Source organism: Erinaceus europaeus, chromosome 13 (assembly GCF_950295315.1).
Source record: "Erinaceus europaeus chromosome 13, mEriEur2.1, whole genome shotgun sequence".
Classification (NCBI taxonomy): domain Eukaryota; kingdom Metazoa; phylum Chordata; class Mammalia; order Eulipotyphla; family Erinaceidae; genus Erinaceus; species Erinaceus europaeus.
In genome coordinates this window covers 74,104,103-74,124,826 of record NC_080174.1, presented here as the reverse complement: position 1 = coordinate 74,124,826, position 20,724 = coordinate 74,104,103, and the positions used below count along the sequence as shown (strand labels likewise).

At 41.8% G+C, this 20,724-nt stretch overlaps 1 long non-coding RNA gene across 1 annotated transcript; it reads left to right on the top strand.

The window, feature by feature from the left end:
* Positions 1-1,475: 1,475 nt before the first annotated feature.
* On the top strand, positions 1,476-4,887 carry LOC132542553 (uncharacterized). The gene is made up of 3 exons (XR_009553551.1): positions 1,476-1,625; positions 1,762-1,796; positions 4,773-4,887. It is a non-coding gene; the product is annotated as an uncharacterized LOC132542553 (long non-coding RNA).
* Positions 4,888-20,724: the final 15,837 nt, after the last annotated feature.

The following is a 20,724-nucleotide window of genomic DNA, read 5'->3' as shown; positions in this document are numbered from 1 at the left end:
CTTCTCCAAAGGAAGGCTGGATTATCTTACTCTGCCACTCCTGGAAGAATGGTCTAGAAATTAGTGCAGCTTAGAATGTTCCCAACTGTAACCATGGAGTATGAGCTCAGACTGACAGGGAATAAGAAGTTTCATAGGCTCCTATGATACATAAATATATATATATATATATGTATATATATACATAACCCTGGGTCAGACCAATGTACTTAATAGTTAGTTGTATTTTTTTCTAGTTTGGGAAGATGACCAGAGGTCTCTGAATCCCAGTTCCACCAAGAACCAAAAGCTTATCACCAGGAGTCTTTGAAAGGGAAGTAAATCTGGAAACCATCAGAGGAAGTCAGTCATTGTTTCCCTAATCTGTGAAAGCAGGTGGAAAAAGGAAGGACACCTGGAAGTTGTTATAAGTATAGTTGTGACTTGAGAGGTGAAGGCAGGACCATAGGAAATATGGACAAAAAATATATATAAAGAGAGAGAGATATATAGACATAGCCATAAAGTCAACCCATACCTATGTCTTTAGGAGAACTAAGTTTCCACTAGAGGGGAAGGGGGACACAAAACTTTGGTGGTGGGAAAGGTATAGAATCATATCACTATTATCTTCTAATTTTGTGAATCACTATTAAACCACTAACAAAAATAAATTTAAAAAAAAGACATCATGGTCCACAGTAGAAAATGTACGCAACTAGACAACATCACACAGCTTGATATGTGGTAAAGGCATAACTCAAATGTCACTCAAAGGACATGCACAGACCCCTGTCACAAACCTCCAGCCTTCAGCACTCCTTCCTTTTTGTTGGCAGGAAGCAAACTAAACACTCAACTAGGGAGAAAGGAACTGAAGATCCCGGATCATTATAAAATTCACTAAGCAGTGATGATCAAGCCAAAGCTAAGTACTAAGGTTTTATTTTATTTTATTTGTTTGTTTGTTTCCTCCAAGATACAAGTTCCAAGTAGATTTCTAGAGTTCTCACCAAAGGGAAATTCTTGGTCTCACAGCAGAATAACCAAACCCCCTTTTTAGAAGCAAGCAACCCTTGTCTCATCCCTAGTCCAAGTCTCAAACTGAAACTTTAATTTCCTTTGTGGAGAAAAAGAAGTGGTCCGTGTAAGAATAAAATGTACTACTGACCAAAGGGGAAAGAAAGAAAAAGGAATCTAAGGTTATTGCTAAAATAAAACTGGGGAGCATGTCCCACAGCTGCAGCTGAGGAAGTCCTATTAATGCAGACAATGGCCCAATTGTTCTCCCTTATAGAAAGAAACCTTCCAGTCCTCAACCTGGGAGCCACTCACTGTCTTTTTCTATTCCTTTCCTTGAAATAGGTTTTATTAAAGCACTGCCAGATCTCCAGGGGGAAAACAAAAGGTTGGCAGTAAAATGAAACACCTAATTAATACAGGGAACTGTTTCACTATTGCCAGAGAACTTTCTGCAAGACTCTTGGCTACTTGAAGAAAGGAGAGGGGAAGCCAAGGAGCACTGAGCACCTATTACTGTGCATGCAATGGTAGCAACAGGGAACATAGAGCAGTAATTAGAAGTATTGATTTTGGAGTCAGACTTCCTGCATCCAGATCCCAGCTTTGCCACTCACTAGGACACGGTATGTAACTTCCCTGGCCCTATGAAGTGAGAGCAATTAATATCCATCTTAAGGTTATTGTGAAAACTAAATGAGTTAATTAATCACTGTTCACTAGGTATCAACTGTTTTTAATAATCATTTCTTATCCCTGCAGCATCCAGTTTAAGGATTATTACACCAGACTCTAAGGTATGGGAAACTGAGAAGCAGGTGAGGCCTGCAGTTACTTGTTTACTCTTATCTGGTAGCCCGAGGATGAAATAGAAAGTTTTTAAAGTCTGAGATAGTTCCCAAAGAACACACTGTTCCCTTCCCCTGGAAATACAAGGAGAAGACTCGTTCATTCTGTCTATTTCTAGTTCATCTGTGAAGACCCAGAATCCCCTTGTCTTGCTGTAGGTGGACAGAAACATAAGGACTGTGGAGAAAGGATGCAGGACAAGCAATCCTTTTTCAGTATCTAGATTAATATAATTTTAAGAGAGGTTGAAAAAGAAGCATAGATAAGAAAATAGCAAAAAATAATAAGGGTGGGGAGAAAAAAGCACCTTTTGCATTTTGGGAGGTTTTATAACTTTTTTCTTAGTTTGATTTGATTTGATATGACAGGGAGAAATTGAGAAAGAAGGGGAAGAGAGAAAGAGAGAAAAGGACAGAGAGATAGAACAAGAGTGTGAGAGAGAGAGCTGCCGCGCTACTTCACTGCTCATGAAACTTTCTTCCTGAAGGTGGGGACTAGGAGTTTGAACCCTGGTCCTTTCTTATGGTAACATGTGCACTTAACCAGGTGCACCACTGCCTAGCCCCTTTATATTTGTTGACACAGTTGCATCTAGCTTTGGTTTGTCTTTTTATGAAACCCAACACCACTTTTCTGATGACACCAGAAATTGAGCCTGGGGCTTCTGGGCTCTCAAGCATACAAGTCCTGTTTTTGAATACTGAGTTATCTCCCTGGTCCCTGAATCTTGATTAAAGGTTACACTGCAGGATCAAATTGAGTCTCACTTGGGACAATGGGTTTCTAATAAATACCTTTGAAGACTCACACAGTACCTTTTTCAACTGTCAAGTATCACTTTTCAAAACCTTGGCAGTCAACCTACTTTTCTCTCCAGCATCAAAACCCACCTGCCTCCTACAGAAAACCACAGAGGAAAGCATCTAACAAAATACTTAGCACATAGTAAGTGCTCAACATTGTAAAATTGCTCTAGAATGAGTGCATCATTCCCATAGTTCCCAACACATATACTAAACAGCCAGACCTTCTACCTTCTGCATCCCTCAACGACCCTGGGTCCATGCTCCCAGAGGGATAGAGAATGGGAAAGCTATCAGGGGAGGGGATGGGTTATGGGGATTGGGTGTTGGGAATTGTGTGGAGTTGTACCCCTCCTACCTTATGCTTTTGTTCACTAATCCTTTCTTAAATAAAAAATTTAAAAAAAAAATAATAAAATAAAAAAAAATAAAATAAAATAAAATAAACTTCAAAAGTAGATAATCCCCTGGGCTTTGAAAAGACTTCATGTGAGTTGAGCTGAGGGTTGAGAAGAATGCAACCCTGCCCCTGCTCTCCTCTTCTTATCCCCTGAGAAGCTCTCTATTTTACCAAGACGTCTAGGACAATGGGCTTGTTGCATTTGCATGTGTTTGTGTACGCATGAGTGTCTTCCCACTGGGAAACAAGCATAAACTGTCCAGTCCCCAACCTCCACCGCACCCCCAGTCCCAGATTGAGACAAGCTAGCTGATGTTGTGAGTGAGTCCAGCTCACACAAGCTGAATCCTGCTGGCAGCTTCAGAAAATACTGTTTCATGTTCAAATGCAAATTTCCTCTCCAGAGTGTGTCTGGACTGTGTTCCAGTCTGAACAGGCAATAGGTTCTGGAGAGACATTTGGCCCCAGCTGTCAGGATGAATCAAGCTGCCCTGAAGCTTGCACTGAATTCAGAGAGTGGTCAGTGCTCCATGGGAGGTACAGAGAGCAGGAGAAGTTGATGTCCTCAGCCTCTATACACAGCTGCCCAGGCCAACCGCTGAAGCCCAGCATCAGGGCCTTTATCCAGAGATCAGCTGTAGTCACTGTCTCCAGCAATGCCCTCTTCCATCTATCCCTATCCCTAATATCTGCTTCTGTGTGTGTGTGTGGGGGGGGGGGGGGCTCAGGCATTCAGTTGTTCATTCATTCAACTATCAGTCAGTGTGCACTTAGTTTGTGCAAATACTGGCACACCACAGGAGATAGATGAAGAACCACAAAGGGGAAAAAGAAATATTACCTGAAAGTCTAGTATCTGAATGGTCTTTCTCATGGATAGTCACCACTTTAGGTTCAAAATTCCTCAGTGGCTTTATATGACCAAAGAATAGTTCTAGACCTGTGAAATCACTCACTTAGATAGCTTTGCCATAAATGTGACCCAGGTTCAAGTCTGACCCCTACTACATTGAAAGAAGTGCTATGGTCTCTCTCTCTCTCTCTCTCTCTCTGTCTCTCTCATTATCAGAGAAAAAGAAAGAGGGAGAGAAATAAAGAACCTTTTTCTCTTGTTTCATTTACGATTTAATGGCTTTAAAAAAAAAAGTGTAAGAGTATATTACACTTACATGGAAGTGTAAATTACCACAAAATCTACCAAACTTCTGTGTACCCTCTCACCCAAATGACCCCCATAGTTCTCACCAAGTAGCCTTCTTCATGCGTGCTAGACCCTCCAGGAACAGATGTGAATTTGCTTGTCTAGTTTTAAATTTCATGCTGCACCATCTACAACCATTTGATCAGGAGTCTGTTAACAGTCTACCCACTGTGTGAGGAGGGACCAGCTTCAATACCTTCTCCTGAGAGCCAGCCCTGAGTCCTGATGGGAACACAATCTCCCACGTTGGTGTCCTCACAACAATATACCAGCAGTCTACAGTCAGGGAAAACAGAAGAGATAATCCGAACATCCAAAGTGAGTCTGTGACTGTCTCAGTTCCCCCTCCCTAGGCCAGATTCTGTGTTAAGACTAATTAATTCACACTGAGATGAACATGGCTTAGGTTTCTTGACCTAGCATTTAGCTCAATTTTATTGAGAGTCAAATATATCCCAAGGTCTATGTCACACACTCTTGTTTATCTCTTCCTGTCTCCTTTATTTCATTTTCATTACAGATGAGCTAACCACACCCAGAGATGTGAGTAACTTACCTAAGGACACACAGCTGGCAGGTGAGGGTCCTCTTGCTGATCCCTGCAGCCTCTTCTCCCTACCCGTAGCAGGAACCACCTGAAACCCTCCAAGACACAGGAAGTTCCTGAGAGAACCTGTGGAAAGTTACAAGATAAACAATGGGCTTCTACCTGGGGCATCTTTTCCACTTGCTGGTAAATAATTTAATTCTACTTGATGCCCAAACAGATCCAGCTGTTGCCCATTACGGAGTGGAATTTTAAGATTGCATAAATTTGAAAGATGAAATGCAAACCTCCAAATTCACTGTACACCAGAGGAGGGCTCTTTGAGCCAGGCTCCAGAACTCTCAGATGATTCCTATGCAGATCCCATTGCTGTGAGAACTTCTTGAACGGAAAAGATACTTTTTTTAATATAGTAATTTCTCACTGACCACCCTAAGAGTTAGAGCTTGTGTGTTGCAAGTGACTAATTGATGTAGTTGGCTAAATTATGTGCTCATGATGGGTTGATTTCCTCTTCTCTCAAAGCATCCTCAGTTTGATAGGAACTTCTAGTACCTTATCACAAAGAAAAGCATAATGGGGTGGTGGCACACTCTGTTATGCACATGCAGCACTAAGTACAAGCACCAGGGCAAGGATCCGCACAAGGATCACAAGCGGCAAAGCAGGTTTACAGGTGTCTATCTTTCTCTCTCCCTCCCTCTTTGTTTCCTCCTCCTCTCTCAATTTCTCTCTGTCTTATCCAATAAAATGGGAAGAATGGCCACCAGAACTGTGTATTGGTAGTATCAGCATCAAACCCCAGCAATAACCCTGGAAGTAAATAAAAAAAATAAATAGCATTAACGGGGAGGGTGATGGGCTTAAAAACATAGCATCGGTATCTGGTGCCTGAGGACCTAGGTTTGATCCTTAGCACCACATGAAAGCAACAAAATCAAGGCCAGTGGAACTCCATGAATGATAGATAAGTGCTTTATCTATTTTCTGTGTCTGTCTTTCTCTCGTAAAATATAAAATTGGACTGAGGAGCTAAATCAGTGGCAGAGCACTCCTGTAAGATCCTTGGCATTGCATAGTTTTAATGTAGAGATTTTTTTTCACCAGGGAGGGCATCTGCTCTTCTATGCAAGTGACCAAGGTACAACACATGAGGGTACTATAGCACTGAAGGAAACTTTGGTGCTGTGGTCTCTCCCTCTTCCTCTCTGTCTCTGTCTCTCTCCATCAGAAAAAAAATGTCATCCCAAAACACTGAAAACTCATAAGAAGAAAGAAGGAGAAGACGGGAAGGGGAGAAGAGGAAGAGAGCACAATGATAGTATATTCAATCATCATGTCAAGAAATAGGTAGACGTGTGCCAGGTAGTGATGCATCTAGTAGAGCACACATATTACCACGCAAGAGGACCTGATTCAAGTCCTCTGTCCCCACTTGTGGGGGTAAAGCTTCACAAGTAGTGGAACATAACTGCAAGTGTATCTCTTTCTCTCTCTTCCCCTCTATTTCTCTCTGTCTTAATAAAAAAAAAAAAAAGACAGAAAAGGAAAACAAATGGGGGAGAAATAATGGGATTTTTTCATTGTGGGGAGGTATGAAGAGGACTCAATGATTCCACTTCATATTATTGATTCTAGGTAGTATTGACTAAGAAGGAGCAAGCCTGGGTTTTCTGGGTATAAATGGGTCAGAACATGTGTTTTGAATTGTTTGCTTTGTTTTGTTAATTATCTGGCAGAAGCGACTAAATTTAATATATAGCATATGATCCACCATATCCTCACCTCTCTAATTCTCAGATCTGTGACAAACTTGATTACTTAGTCACAAATCTCTTTTCTCTAGAGCCCAGACTTCACATCAGGATTCTTCTCAACACAGCATTTAGGCAGTTACTAACAATGGGTGGGAACTGGCACAAGATAAACCTTGATTTGCCCTGCCTGGGTTGAAAGCATGGTCATCAGATGACGGGGACTATTCAAGTTCATCAAGACAATTCCAGTGAACAACGATTGAATGCCTTCTGTATATGTGCCCACTTTGTAGCTGGTACCCAAGTTGATTCTGAAGAGAATGATGACCATTTCCATCTCTCCTATAAAGTCTTTCTGAGGCTTCACATTCCATACATAATGAAGTCTCCATTCTTTGTATGATATGTAGAGTTCTCCATCATCTGTCCCAGTAAGGCTTCGAGGATCCTTTTGTATCACATCTACTTGTGTCACATAGAGAGCCTGCTCCAACCACTGAACAATGTTCACAACGGGTCAATATGCTCTTTCCAAGGTTTTGCACCCCTGCTTCATTAGTCTAGATAAACTTTCTCCCCACCTTATCTAGATTAGTAGATCTCAACTTACACATACATCACCAAATAAAATCTATATTGCTGGGCCTTCATACACAGAATTCTTGATTCATGAGATTGGGATGGGTTCCAATAATTTGCATGTCTTATAACTTCTCAGGGTCATCTGATACTACTAGGTTAGTACCACACTTTGAAGACTGTCACTTTATATCACACATTCCTGCCTTTCAAGATAACTCAGGTTTCACTCCCCCCAGGAATTCCACCCAGACAGATGTGCTACCATTCTATGTTAGGGGACACATCTGTATCCCCACATTCCCCCTATTATTACTTCTGTCCTAGTATATAAGAGATTGCGTAAGAAGTTACCTGTCAATGTAACCTGTCTGAACTTCCTCTTCCCTGTATTAATTCTTGTTCATATTTCTAATATTACACAAATTTCCTAGTATATAATGGGTATTTATTAAATTTTTCAAATAAATATAAGTCTTCATATAAGTATGAATTTGTGCTGCTATGAACAAAAGTGTATACATATCTTTTTGGTTGGGTGTTAATGGAGTCCCTGGGGTATATCCCTAGGAGAGAAATTACAGGGTCATATGGAAGGTACTCATGATCACAGAATGTGAGCTCAGATCTACAGGGAGAATACATCAATAGTAATACAATAATAGTGGGAGACTTCAATACACCACTCTCACACTTAGACAGATCAACAAAGCAGAGAACCAGCAAAGATACAAGAAAATTGAATGAAGAGATTGACAGACTAGACCTCTTGGACATTTTCAGGGTCCTTCACCCCAAAAAACTGGAATACGCCTTCTTTTCAAATCCACATAACACATACTCAAGGATAGACCACATGTTAGGCCACAAAGACAGCATCAATAAATTCAAGAACATTGAAATCATCCCAAGTATCTTCTCAGACCACAGAGGAGTAAAACTAACATTTAACAACAAACAGACAATTATTAAAAACCACAGAATTTGGAAACTAAACAACATACTCCTTAAGAACCATTGAGTCAGAGATTCACTCAAGCAGGAAATTCAAATGTTCCTGGAAACAAATGAAAATGAAGACACAACCTATTAAAATATTTGGGACACAGCTAAAGCAGTACTGAGAGGGAAACTTATAGCCATACAATCACATATTAAACACCAAGAAGAAGCTCAAATGAATGACCTTACTGACACCTCAAGGACTTAGAGGCAGAGGAACAAAGGAACCCTCAAGCATCCAGAAGGACAGAAATCACTAAAGTTAGAGCAGAAATAAAGAACATCGAAAATAAAAGAACCATACAAAAGATCAATGAAGCCAAATGTTGGTTCTTTGAAAGATTAGACAAAATTGACAAAACCCTAGCCAGAATCACCAAACAAAAAAGAGAGAAGACTCAAATTAATAGAATTGTAAACGATGGAGGAGACATCACAACTGACACCACAGAAATCCAGACAATCCTGCGAAACTTATATAAAGAACTATACACCACCAAGCTAGAGAATCAGGAAGAAATGGAACAATTCCTAGAAGCATATGCCCTTCCAAAATTGAACCAAGAAGAACTACAAAATCTAAATGCACCAATCACAGACAAAGAAATTGAAATCGTTATTAAGAACCTCCCCAACAACAAAAGTCCTGGACCAGATGACTTCACAAATGAATTCTACAAAACATTCAGGAAACAGTTAGTACCCAAACTTCTTAAGCTTTTCCATAAGATTGAAGAAACAGGAATACTCCCTTCCACCTTCTATGAAGCCAACATCACCCTGATACCAAAAGCTGATAGGGACAGAACAAAAAAGGAAAACTACAGACCAATATCTCTGATGAACATAGATGCCAAAATATTAAACAAGATCTTGGCCAACCGGATACAGCAACATATCAAGAAGATTGTTCATCATGACCAAGTGGGATTCATCCCAGGAATGCAAGGCTGGTTCAACATCCATAAGTCAATCAATATCATTCACCACATCAATAAAAGCAAAGCCAAAAACCACATGATTATCTCAATAGATGCAGAGAAAGCCTTTGACAAAATTCAACACCCATTCATGCTCAAAACTCTACAAAAAATGGGACTAGATGGGAAATTCCTCAAGATAGTGGAGTCTATATATAGCAAACCTACAGCCAACATCATACTCAATGGACAGAAGTTGAAAGCATTCCCCCTCAGATCGGGGACTAGACAGGGCTGTCCATTGTCACCGTTACTCTCCAACATAGTATTGGAAGTTCTTGCCATAGCAATCAAGCAAGAGAAAGAAATCAAAGGAATACAGATTGGAAGGGAAGAAGTCAAGCTCTCACTATTTGCAGATGATATGATAATATACATAGAAAAACCTAAAGAATCCAGCAGAAAGTTACTGGAAGTTATTAGGCAATATAGCAAGGTATCAGGCTACAAAATCAATGTACAAAAATCAGTGGCATTTCTTTATGCAAACACTAAATCTGAAGAAGAAGACATCCAGAAATCACTCCATTTACTGTTTCAGCAAAATCAATCAAATACCTAGGAATAAAGTTGACCAAAGAAGTGAAAGACGTGTATGCTGAAAACTATGAGTCGCTACTCAAGGAAATAGAAACTGATACCAAGAAATGGAAAGATACCCCATGCTCATGGATTGGAAGAATAAAGATAATCAAAATGAATATTCTCCCCAGAGCCATATACAAATTTAATGCAATACCCATCAAAGTTCCACCAAGCTTCTTTAAGAGAATAGAACAAACACTACAATCATTTGTCTGGAACATGAAAACACCTAGAATTGCCAAAACCATCTTAAGGAAAAGAAACAGAAATGGAGGCATCACACTCCCAGACCTTAAACCATATTATAAATCCATCATCATCAAAACAGCATGGTACTGGAACAAAAATAGGCACACATACCAGTGGAACAGAATTGAATGCCCAGAAATAAATCCCTACACCTATGGACATCTAACCTTTGATAAGGGGGCCCAAAGGATTAAATGGAAAAAGGAAGCTCTCTTCAATAAATGGTGCTAGGAAAACTGGGTTGTAACATGCAGAAGAATGAAATTGAACCACCTTATCTCACCAGAAACAAAAATCAACTCCAAATGGATCAAAGACCTAGATGTCAGACCAGAAACAATCAAATACTTAGAGGAAAACATTGGTAAAACAGTTTCCCACCTACACCTCAAGGATATCTTTGATGAATCAAACCCAATTGCAAGGAAGACTAAAGCAGAAACAAACCAATGGGACTACATCAAATTGAAAAGCTTCTGCACAGCCAAAGAAACTAATAAACAAACAAAGAGACCCCTCACAGAATGGGAGAAGATCTTCACATGCCAGACATCAGACAAGAAACTAATCACCAAAATATATAAAGAGCTCAGCAAACTTAGCACCAAAAAAGCAAATGACCCCATCCAAAAATGGGCAGAGGATATGAACAAAATATTCACTTCAGAGGAGATCCAAAAGGCTAACAAACACATGAAAAACTGCTCTAGGTCACCGATTGTCAGAGAAATGCAAAATAAGACAACACTAAGATACCACCTCACTCCTGTAAGAATGGCATACATCAAAAATGACAGCAGCAACAAATGCTGGAGAGGTTGTAGGGACAGAGGAACCCTTTTACATTGCTGGTGGGAATGTAAATTGGTACAGCCTCTGTGGAGAGCAGTCTGGAAAACTCTCAGAAGGCTATACATGGACCTTCCATATGATCCAGTAATTCCTCTCTTGGGGTTATACCCCAAGGACTCCATAACACCCAACAAAAAGGAGGTGTGTACTCCTATGTTCATAGCAGCACAATTCATAATAGCTAAAACCTGGAAGCAACCCAGGTGCCCAACAACAGATGAGTGGCTGAGAAAACTGTGGTATATATACACAATGGAATACTATGCAGCTATCAAGAACAAGGAACCCACCTTCTCTGACCCAACTTGGACAGAGCTAGAAGGAATTATGTTAAGTGAGCTAAGTCAGAAAGATAAAGATGAGTATGGGATGATCCCACTCATCAACAGAAGTTGACTAAGGAGATCTGAAAGGGAAACTAAAAGCAGGACCTGACCAAATTGTAAGTAGGGCACCAAAGTAAAAACCCTGTGGTGGGGGTAGACTTGCAGCTTCCTGGGACAGTGGGGGGTGGGAGTGGGTGGGACGGATGGGTCATAGTCTTTTGGTGGTGGGAATGGTGTTTAGGTACACTCCTAGTAAAATGTAGTCATATAAATCACTAGTTAATTAATACGAGAGGGGGAAAATTAATTGTATGTCTCGAAGTTTTTCAAAACACAAACTGAATCTTTTCAATATATAGGCTGTGTAATTGATATGCAGACTCTCTCAAAAGCCTAGACCAAGTAGATCAGAAGCAACCAATAGCACAGCTATATACAAGATACTGGGTACTGTACAGCAAACCCTAACAAAAGGACTTTTCAAAGTTAACCCAATTACCAAATAATGTGATGAAAACATTAACTATCGATTGTCTTTTTGAACCCTAAGACAGCAGGAACCTCACATCTCCACTATAGAGCCTTTACTTCCCCCAGTCCTGGAACCATTGGATAAGGCCCACTTCCCGTATGCCTCTCCCAATTCATATCAAATAATACTGCATCTGCCGATCACAACCTAACCAACACAGCGATTGCCACCTCAACATTCTTCACTTCAGACTGTGTCCAGAGACTTCACTTGTGGAATGACAACCCTTCAGTTTCATTACTCAGGTGAGACCTTTCCTTTCATAGTATACTCTAATTCCATCTCAGGTGGTTCGCTTTCTAACAAAGTCCTAAAACCTAGATATACACCAGTTTCTTTGAGAGAAAGCATATGTTCACACGTATCCATAAACTACTGCAAAATATATACCTGAAAGCAGAAGTACACTAGAGTGTGCAGTGAGTACCCCCCTAACACTTCCTCTCCACTATTCCAAGCTCTGGGTCCATGATTGCTCAACAATTTGTTTGGCTTCGTATGTTAACTCTCTTTTCAGTCACCAGGTTCCAGATGTCATCAGGATGCCGGCCAGGCTTCCCTAGACTGAAGACCCCACCAATGTGTCCTGGAGCTCTGCTTCCCCAGAGATCCATCCTACTAGGGAAAGAGAGAGGCAGACTGGGAGTATGGACAGACCAGTCAATGCCCATGTTCAGCGGGGAAGCAATTACAGAAGCCAGACCTTCTACCTTCTGCAACCCACAATGACCCTGGGTCCATGCTCCCAGAGGGATAGAGAATGGGAAAGCTATCAGGGGAGCGGGTGGGATATGGAGATTGGGTGGTGGGAATTGTGTGTAATTGTACCCCTCCTACCCTATGGTTTTGTTAATTAGTCCTTTCTTATATAAAAAAAAGAGAGGAAAAAAAAAAGATCTACAGGGATGCAGAGGTCACATAGGCTCTGAAGCTGAATATGGGCCCCAGATCAAATTGACGGGGTCTACAGTCAACAATATTTATACACCTTTCCCATATTTGGGAGCTAGTCTCTTCCCTGATCCAGCTTTCTGGTCCTTTTTCCAGCCATGACATCATCTCCCCAGACAATAACTTGGATCTACCTGCATATCAGATATCAGGCTTAGGAAAGAACTAGTGTAGGCATGCACCCTTTGGAATATAACTAAAATAGGACTATTAGGTATCTACAAAACAGAGACCCCAAATCTTCATTTGCAATATTTTAGCCTTTAGGTTCATGATTAGTCAACAACTTGTTTGTCTTTATATGTTAACTCTTCTTTCAGCAACCAGGTTCCAGATGCTACCATGATGCTAACTGGACTTCGCAGGACAGATGACCCCACCAATGTTCCCTGAAGCCCCACTTCCCCAGATCCCTGCCCCACTAGGGAAATAGAGAGACAGACTGGGAGTATGGATTTACCTGTCAATGTCCATGTTCAGTGGGGAAGCAATTACAAAAGCCAGACCTTCCACCTTCTGTACTGCATAATGTCCCTGGGTTCATACTCCCAGAGGGATAAAGAATAGGAAAGCTATCAAGGGAGGAGATAGGATATGGAGTTCTGGTGGTGGGAATTGTGTCTTATACCCCTCTTATCCTATGGTTTTTGTCAGTGTTTCCTTTTTTATAAATAAAAATTTAGAAAAAAAAACAAAGCTCCCAAATAAAAAAAAATAATTAGTATGAATTTGACAGTCAATTTTTAAGAAAAAAAACTGAAGAGGAATATTGATGAGAGTGACTCAATCTCTCCTACCTGAAGGGCTGCCCTGACCTCTCTGGTATTCAAGATGCCAATCTGAAAACCCCTTTTCCATCCCCCACAAGAATTCTGTCACTTGCTTCAAACCCTTTCATAATCCCATATGACCATCAGAAAGAAAAAACCAACTTTCTTCACTTAGTCATCCAAAGTTCCCAGATATGAGTTCTAACATAATCTCTCAACCTCATCTTCATATGTACTACATCCTCATATCCCAATCTACTTTATGTTTCCTGCTCTATATATAATGCCTTTTCTTTTATATTATGCCATTCCTTCTATGGGGGGGACTGTTTTTCACCTTTCTTCTTCCTGGAAAAATTTTTGTACTTTAATCCCTAGATCAAACATCACCATCTCTTTGAAGCTTTCCTTGATTATTCCAAGTCTAATGGTTCTCACAGAGGGTGGTACTCCCCTTTGTTAAAGCATATAAACAAGTAAACAATTCTCTCCATTACCAAAAAAAAAAAAAATCCCTACCACCTAATTGTGGTCCATGCCTGTGTGTCTGAATCTTTTTGATATACATTTATTTATTTATCTCTTTTGATGCCCTTGTTGTTTTATTGGTGTAGTCATTGTTGGATAGGACAGAGAGAAATGGAGAGAGGAGGGGAAGACAGAGAGGAAGAGAAAGAGATAGACACCTGCAGACCCATTTCACTGCATGTGAAGCGATTCCCCTACAGGTGGGAGGCCAGGGGCTCAAACTGGGATCCTTAAGCTGGTCCTTGTGCTTTGTGCCACTTGCTTTTAGCCTGCTGTGCTACCACCTGACTCCCTATGTGTCTGAATCTAACCAAGGAACTTTAGTATATATATATATATATATATATATATATATATATATATATATATATAAGTTGCTTGGAGACCATTTTTCAATCTGAATTCCATATTGAGGAACACAAAAACAAACATGGGTTTTATGGGTTCCAAGAACCTTCAAAATTTGTTTAGAATCTCTACCTCAAAGAACACATTCTAATTATGTTTAAATCTAGGGAAGGTAACCTTAAAAACTTTTTAAAAATGTATATCTGGATCCTGCCTATCCAATGACCAAGCCTAGTGAGATCCAGGCCTCCTTTTTAGTAGAACTGAAATATGTATGCATCATCAGATAATTAGAGGAGGAAATTTTTGTCAAGTCTACTTAACAAAGAATATAGTCAGTAGCCTCTCCTGGGTTTAGGTGAAGAACAGAAATTCAAGAGGGCCGCCCCATCAGCTGGGGCCCTATTCAGGGAGTCCTGAGATTCCCAAACAGACATATAGGGACTAGACCTTCAATAAATCCCTCTCTCCATTCTTCTTCATCTTCTAGCATTTGCCCTTCTTCCGTATCCAGTCAACAGCGTCAGGTTGAGCCTGATGTAAAGTTTCGAGACCTCCTTTGAATCTGGAGAGGTGGCAGTCATTAACTATGTGGGTCATAGTCTGTCTGTAGCCGCAGGGGCAGTTCGGGTCGTCTCTGGCTCCCCAGCAATGGAACATAGCAACATAGCGGCGCACCGGCCATGGCCTGTTCGATAGCGATTGAGGAGGGCCCAATCATAATGTACTAGGTCAAAGCCGGGTTGACGCTTGCAGGGGTCTGTGATGAGGTGCTTGTTCTTTACCTCAGCTGACTGCCAACTCTGTTTCCAAGAGTCTGGAACAGAGAAGTTCAGTGTAGGCATAGGGGACCAGATTGGGTGACGAGACGTCAAGCATTGAACAGGGTGGGTGAAGATATCCGTGTATATTGGCAGGTGCGGTCTAGCGTAGACGTGGGAAGTGAACTTAGATGATGCCGCATCCTGACGAATATCTGGCGGGGCAATGTTGCTAAGAACTGGCAGCCATGGAACCGGGGTGGAATGGATGGTTCCAGAAATTATCCTCATGGAGGAATATAATTTGGAATCAACCAAGTGGACATGGGGGCTACAGAACCATACCGGGGCACAGTATTCTGCAGTGGAATAGCATAATGCCAGAGATGATGATCATAGTGTGGAAGCGCTCACGCCCCATGAGGAGCTGGCCAGTCTTGCAATGATGTTACTCCTCGAGCCCACCTTTGCTGCAGTTTTTATGAGATGTTCATGAAATGACAGAGTGCGATCGAGAGTAACGCCAAGATAGACTGGCTGGGCTTCATGCCGGATTCTCGTATCATCAAGCTGCACATTAAGCTCATGCAAGGCCGAGGCATGGTGTAGATGGAAAACAGATGATACCATTTTTGCAGTGCTAGGGATTAGTCGCCATTTTTTACAGTAATCAGATATCAGAGACATGTCTTTCATGAGTGTTTCCTCTAGGATGTCGAACTTTGATGCCTGAGTTGCACAGCAGATGTCATCGGTGTAGATGAACTTCCTTGAAGAAGTTTCTGGGAGGTCATTGATGTAAATATTAAATAGCGTAGGAGCCAGAACAGAGCTCTGGGGGAGGCCACTTGAGACTAGTCTCCATCTGCTAAACTTGTCACCCAGATGCACCCGGAATCTTCTGTTTTGGAGAAGAAATGATATAGTGTTGGCCACCCATGGAGGCAGGCATCTTGAGATCTTGACTAGGAGACTATGGTGCCAGACCGTGTCATAGGCTGCTGTGAGATCAACAAAGACAGCACCCGTCTTTAAATTCTTCTGGAATCCATTTTCAATGTAAGTTGAGAGGGCCAGGACTTGTTCGCAGGTAGATCTTCCAGGGCGGAAACCAGCTTGGGTGGATGATAGGAATTTCTCTGTAAGAGGAGAAATTCATGACAGAAGCAGCCTCTCAAGGAGTTTGTAACACACGGAGAGGAGAGAAATTGTTCTATAGCTGGCGGCCAGTGCTGGGTCTTTCTTTGGTTTCAAAACTGTTATTATCTTCACACAATGCCAAATTTTGGGCATAGATTCAGATTCCAAGATGTGGGACAGGAATGTAGTGAGCCACTTCTTTGCCACTGGGCCCAAGTTAAGAATGAGTTCTGGGGTGATGTTATCATAGTCATCAGCCGTTCCCAGTTTAACCCTCTTCAAAGAGTCTTCCAGTTCAGACAGTGTAAAGGGAGAGAGTTTTGGAGATGGACAAGATAAACTGAAGTGGGATGACCACTCATGGGAAATTTCTCTTTTCCAGACTGGGTCGATCTTAACACGTCCAACTTGAGTTAGGTGACTGGCCACTGAGTTTGGAGATACGGGAGAACGGGAGACGGGAGAGGGTTGGTGACCAGCACCCAGACTATGAAGAAGCTTCCAGGCCTTCCTACTTGAGTGGGTGAAGTTCAGACTTTCCGTGAGTTGTTGCCAGCAGGCTTGGCGTGCTGCATCCAGGGAGGCAATGAGATCTGGGTCGCCCGACTCATCGTACTGCTTTAGTAGTTGCTCACATTCAGCGTCAAGACAAGGTGTATAGTTAGCACGTCTCCACGAGGAATAGCTTGGGAAGCTGCTTTGAAAATGGCTTGGTGGATCCCAACACCTATGGGCATCTAATCTTTGATAAGGGGGCCCAAAGGATTAAATGGAAAAAGGAGGCTCTCTTCAATAAATGGTGCTGGGAAAACTGGGTTGAAACATGCAGAAGAATGAAATTGAACCACTTTATCTCGCCAGAAACAAAAATCAACTCCAAATGGATCAAAGACCTAGATGTCAGACCAGAAACAATCAAATACTTAGAGGAAAACATTGGTAAAACACTTTCCCACATACACCTCTTTGATGAATCAAACCCAATTACAAGGAAGACTAAAGCAGAAACAAACCAATGGGACTACATCAAATTGAAAAGCTTCTGCACATCCAAAGAAACTATTAAACAAACAGAGAGACCCCTCACAGAATGGGAGAAGATCTTCACATGCCAGACATCAGACAAGAAACTAATCACCAAAATATATAAAGAGCTCAGCAAACTTAGCACCAAAAAAGCAAATGACCCCATCCAAAAATGGGCAGAGAAAATGAACAAAACATTCACCACAGAGGAGATCCAAAAGGCTAACAAACATATGAAAAACTGCTCTAGGTCACTGATTGTCAGAGAAATGCAAATTAAGACAACACTAAGATACCACCTCACTCTTGTAAGAATGGCATACATCAAAAACGACAGCAGCAACAAATGCTGGAGAGGATGTGGGGACAGAGGAACCCTTTTACATTGCTGGTGGGAATGTAAATTGGTACAGCCTCTGTGGAGAGCAGTCTGGAAAACTCTCAGAAGGCTAGACATGGACCTTCCATATGACCCAGTAATTCCTCTCCTGGGGTTATACCCCAAGGACTCCATAACACCCAACCAAAAAGAGGTGTGTACTCCTATGTTCATAGCAGCACAATTCATAATAGCTAAAACCTGGAAGCAACCCAGATGCCCAACAACAGATGAGTGGCTGAGAAAGCTGTGGTATATATACACAATGGAATACTATGCAGCTATCAAGAACAATGAACCCACCTTCTCTGACCCATCTTGGACAGAGCTAGAAGGAATTATGTTAAGTGAACTAAGTCAGAAAGATAAAGATGAGTATGGGATGATCCCACTCATCAACAGAAGCTGACTAAGAAGATCTGAAAGGGAAACTAAAAGCAGGACCTGATCAAATTGTAAGTAGGGCACCAAAGTAAAAACCCAGTGGTGAGGGGTAGACATGCAGCTTCCTGGGCCAGTGGGAGGTGGGAGTGGGCAGGACGGATGGGTCACAGTCCTTTGGTGGTGGGAATGGTGTTTATGTACACTCCTAGCAAAATGTAGCCATATAAATCAGTAGTTAATTAATATGAGAGGGGGAAATCAATTGTATGTCTCAAAGTTTCTCAAAACACAAACTGAATCTTTTTAATATATAGGCTATATATTTGATATGCGGACTCTCTCAAAAGCCTAGACCAAGTAGATTAGAAGCAACCAATAGCACAGCTATATACAAGATACTGGATACTGTACAGCAAACCATAACAAAGGGACTTTTCAAAGTTAACCCAATTACCAAATAATGTGATGATAACATTAACTATCGATTGTCTTTTTGAACCCTAAGACAGCAGGAACCTCACATCTCCACTATAGAGCCCCTACTTCCCCCAGTCCTAGAACCCTTGGATAGGGCCCACTTTCCCGTATGCATCTCCCAATCCAAACCAAATAATATTGCATCCGCCGATCACAACCTAACCAAAGCAACGATTGCCACCTCAACATGCTTTACCTCAGACTGTATCCAGAGACTTCACGTGTGGAATGACAACCCTTCAGCTTCATTACTCGGGTGAGACCTTTCCTTTTATAGTACACTCTAATTTCATCTCAGGTAGTTCACTTTCTAACAAAGTCCCATAATCTAGATATACACCAGTTTCTGTGAGAGAGAGCTTATGTGCACACATATCCATAAACTACTGCAAAATATATACCTGAAAGCAGAAGTACACTAGAGTTTGCAGTGAGTACCTCCCTAACACTTCCTCTCCATTATTCCAAGCTTGGGATCCATGATTGCTCAACAAATTGTTTGGCTTCATATGTTAACTCTCTTTTCAATCACCAGGTTCCAGATGCCACCAGGATGCTGGCTAGGCTTTCCTGGATTGAAGACCTTACCAATGTGTCCTGGAGCTCAGCTTCCCCAGAGACACACCTTACTAGGGAAAGAGAGAGGCAGACTGGGAGTATGGACCGACCAGTCAATGCCCATGTTCAGCGGGGAAGCAATTACAGAAGCCAGACCTTCTACCTTCTGCAACCCTCAACGACCCTGGGTCCATGCTTCCAGAGGGCTAGAGAATGGGAAAGCTACCATGGGAGGGGGTTGGTTATGGGGATTGGGTGGTGGGAATTGTGTGGAGTTGTACCCCTCCTACCTTATGTTTTTGTTCACTAATCCTTTCTTAAATAAAAAATTTTTTAAAAAAAGAAAAGAAAATGGCTTGGTGGAAGCACCTGTAGGAATCTTCAGAGGAGATAGAGTTAATTGGAATTGCAGGAAGAGATTTGTTGGTAAGATCACTGAACAGACGCCAGTTTGCTTTCCAAAAGTTCCATCTTAGTTTCTCCGAGCACAGAATCAGTGGGAGCTGGAGACCAATGTGGATGATAGCTGGGTGGTGATGACTGTGCAGAAAGACCTTGAGAACTTGTCTCATAGTGGGAAAGGCTTGGCCGTTGACTATGCTAATCCAGCACAGGTCGGGTGACGAGTCTTTATTCCATCTAGCACTGTGAAAAGAGCCTGGCTGTTTGGGATCGTATAATAGGGAGAAGTCATTCGCTGAAGCCCAGTCAGCTAAGATAGAGCCGTCAGCACGAGTGGAGGAATATCCCCAGTCTTGGTGATGACTATTAAAGTCTCCAACGTAAACGGCTGGGTGATTCGGGCTAGGCAGGACCTCATTATCCTATGAGGCACTGGGAGGCTTATATACGTTGACGAGCTGAATAGTTCCAATAGTAATGGAGTCATAGAAGGTTGAAGAGGCCGTATGGTAAACGTCCGCAAGATACGATTTGGCGTAGATGGCTCGGCCGTGTTTAGGATGGAGATTATAGCATATTAAATCAAATCCACTGATGGTGAATCAAGCAGCTTCATCTACTGCTATATGTGTTTCTTGTAGGCAAATAACATCTGCCTGATGCTGTATTGCCAATTGACCAATAAGAATGCATTTGGCAAAGGACAACCCCTCAACATTAAGTTGGAGGACTCGAAGAGCAGGACCAACAGCTTGAAAGCTGTCAGGAGCTGCTTGTTGCTGGCTTTGAAAGTGACTGGGATCCATGTGATTCAGTCGGCTAGGAAGGATCATCAGTTTCCCCAGTGAATGAGTACTCACGAGATGCACCACGGGAAGGTCGATCCAATGCATCCCTCTCTCCATTGTTACCAGTCATCTCTATCAGGAATAACAAAACAGACCCCTCTGTGGGCCCCCACATGAATCCTTGCCCTCAACTTGGATCAACAACAGTAAAGAATGTTCCATCCCCCAAAGTGAGGCCAGACAACATACTCTATGTTACACCTGAGAAGATGGGTCCTGATATTGGGGCAGCTGGGAATGTCCCTACTCATGACCACAGAATGTGAGCTTAGATCTACAGGGATGCAGAGGTCACATAAGCTCCTAAGCTGAATATGGGCCCAGATCACATCAAATCAGTGGGGTTTACAGTCAACAATATTTATACACCTTTTCCATATTTGGGAGCTACTCTCTTCCCTGATCCAGCTTTCTGGTCCTTTTTCCATCCATGGCATTATCTTCCCAGACAATAACTTGATCCACCTACATACCAGATTTCAGACTCGGGG